This window comes from Hevea brasiliensis, chromosome 10 (genome assembly GCF_030052815.1).
Source record: "Hevea brasiliensis isolate MT/VB/25A 57/8 chromosome 10, ASM3005281v1, whole genome shotgun sequence".
Taxonomy (NCBI): domain Eukaryota; kingdom Viridiplantae; phylum Streptophyta; class Magnoliopsida; order Malpighiales; family Euphorbiaceae; genus Hevea; species Hevea brasiliensis.
In genome coordinates this window covers 39,717,277-39,720,570 of record NC_079502.1, presented here as the reverse complement: position 1 = coordinate 39,720,570, position 3,294 = coordinate 39,717,277, and positions in this window count along the sequence as shown.

Here is a 3,294-nt window from a genome sequence, read left to right as displayed (position 1 = left end):
AAGTGTTTTAAGTGTTTGGGAAATGGACATTATGCCTCACAATGTCCAAATAAAAGAGTGATGGTTGTTAGGGAAAATGGAGAGTTAGAAAGTGAAGAGGAAAGGGAGGAAGAATCTGATAATGTTGATGAGCATGAGGATGATTGCTACGATGAGGGAGATCAGCCACCTATGGATGGCAATATCCTTGTCACCATGCGCACACTAAGTGCACAAGTGAGTATGGAGTGTGGTGATGAAATGCAAAGGGAGAAAATCTTCCATACTAGGTGCTTGGTGAATGACAAGTTGTGTAGTGTGATTGTAGATGGTGGGAGCTGTTGTAATGTGGCTAGTTCACTCTTGGTGGACAAGTTGGGTTTGCCTACTACCACACATCCAAAACCATATGGCTTGCAATGGTTGAATGAATGTGGGAAGTTGAGGGTTACAAAACAGGTGGTTGTGCCATTCACCATTGGCAAGTATAATGATGAGGTACTTTGTAATGTTGTGCCTATGGTTGCTACGCATCTTTTGTTGGGCCGTCCATGGCAGTATGATAGAAGTGTTGTGCATGATGGTAGGAAGAACAGGTACACGGTCACTAAGGAAGGTCGAACATACTCATTGCTTCCTATGACACCAGGTCAAGTGCATGAAGATCAAATGAGGATTCTTAGATCCATTGAAGAAAAGAAAGAAACTTGGAGAGAAAAACTTAGAGAGGCCGAGCTGGATGAGAGTGAAAAGAAAGAGAAAAAGAGAAACAAAAGAATAGAAAATGAGAACAAATGAGAAAAAGGAAAGCTCGGGGCAAAAGGAGAGTGGAGAGAAAAGAATGAGTTTGTATGTGAAGGAAAGAGAAGCTAGAGAGGCTTTACATTCAGGAAGACCTCTTTGTGTACTTATGTACAAGGAGGTTAATTTATGTGTTACTGACCTTGATTCACATTTGCCTAGTGATGCTTTGTCTCTTATACAGGAATATGAAGATGTCTTCCGGATGAGTTGCCACCAGGAGTGCCACCTATCAGAGGGATTGAGCACCAGATTGACTTAGTACCTGGAGCACAAATACCTAATAGACCAGCATACAGAACAAATCCTAAAGAAACAAAGGAGTTACAAAGGCAAGTGGAGGAGCTTATGGAGAAGGGCTATGTTAGGGAGAGCATGAGCCTATGTGCTGTACCTGTGTTGCTAGTGCCTAAGAAGGATGGGAGTTATCGCATGTGTGTGGATTGCAGAGCCATCAATAAAATCACTGTAAAGTATAGACACCCAATCCCTCGCCTTGATGATATGCTTGATGAGTTGCATGGTGCAAGTGTGTTTTCTAAGATAGATTTGAAAAGTGGTTACCACCAAATAAGAATGAAAATTGGTGATGAGTGGAAAACTGCTTTCAAAACTAAATATGGGTTGTATGAATGGATGGTGATGCCATTTGGGCTCACAAATGCTCCTAGCACTTTTATGCGTTTGATGAATCATGTGTTGAGGAATTTCATTGGAAAATTTGTTGTTGTGTATTTTGATGACATTTTGATTTACAGCAGTAACATAGACGAGCATTTGCATCACTTGAGACTTGTTTTTGATGTGTTGAGAGATGAGAAATTGTATGCGAATGCGAAAAAGTGTTCATTTTGCTTGGATAAGGTTGTTTTTCTTGGTTTTGTTGTAAGTAGTAAAGGTGTACAGGTTGATGAAGAGAAAATCAAAGCCATTAGAGATTGGCCAAATCCTAAGAATGTGTCTGAGGTTAGGAGTTTCCATGGATTGGCTAGTTTCTATAGGCGATTTGTGCCTAATTTTAGTACAATTGCTGCTCCTTTGAATGAACTGGTGAGAAAGAATGTTGCATTTGAGTGGAAAAAGAAACATGAACATTCATTTTCTGAACTTAAAGATAGATTGTGTTCTGCACCCTTGTTGAGTTTGCCAGATTTTGATAAGACTTTTGAGATTGAATGTGACGCAAGTGGTGTAGGAATTGGTGCGGTTCTCATGCAAGAGAAACGACCAATAGCATATTTTAGTGAGAAATTGCATGGAGCTGCCTGGAATTACTCTACTTATGATAAGGAGATGTATGCATTAGTTAGGGCCTTGGAAACTTGGCAACATTATCTGTGGCCTAAAGAGTTTGTCATACATTCAGATCATGAATCATTGAAGCATATTAAGAGTCAAAATAAGTTAAGTAGAAGGCATGCTAAGTGGATTGAATTTTTGGAGTCATTTCCATATGTGATTAAATACAAGCAAGGAAAAGAGAATGTTGTAGCTGATGCACTTTCTAGGAGACATGCACTTTTGTCTACACTTGATGCTAAATTGCTTGGTTTTGAGTTCATGAAAGAATTGTATGTTGATGATGCAGATTTTTGTAATGTATATGCTGCTTGTGAGAAAAGTGCATTTCAGAAATTTTATAGGCATGATGGATACTTGTTTAAGGAGAATAAATTGTGTGTGCCTAAATGCTCTATGCGAGACTTGCTTGTTTTGGAGTCACATAGTGGTGGTTTGATGGGACATTTTGGTGTTGCTAAGACTTTAAACATATTGCAAGAACACTTCTTTTGGCCACATATGAGGAAAGATGTTGATCGAATGTGTTCTAGGTGTGTTGAATGTAAGAAAGCAAAGTCTAGAGTAATGCCAAATGGTCTTTACACACCCTTGCCTGTTCCTAAGGAAGGACTGATATTTCTATGGATTTTATTTTGGGTTTGCCTAGGTCTAGGAGAGGTCATGATTCTATATTTGTGGTTGTTGATAGATTTTCTAAGATGGCACACTTCATACCGTGTCACAAAACAGATGATGCCACATACATAGCCAATTTGTTCTTTAAGGAGATAGTCAGGTTACATGGTATACTTAGAGGACTATAGTAAGTGATAGAGATGTTAAGTTCCTAAGTCACTTTTGGAGGGTGTTGTGGGGTAAGTTAGGTACTAAACTGTTGTTCTCAACTACTTGTCATCCCAGGTGATGGACAAGCAGTAGTGAATAGAAACTTAACTACTTTATTGCGTGTGATGGTTAAACAAAACTTGAAATCTTGGGAAGATTGTATTCCTTTTGTTGAGTTTGCTTATAATAGAGTAGTGCATTCTTCTACCGAATTTTCACCATTTCAGATTATGTATGGATTTAATCCATTGACACCATTAGACTTGTTACCTTTACTTGTTGATCATATTAATAGTCTTGATGGTAAAAAGAAAGCAGATTTGGTTAGGAAATTGCATGAGCAAGCTAGGTTACAAATTGAAAAGAAAAATGCACAATATGCTACTC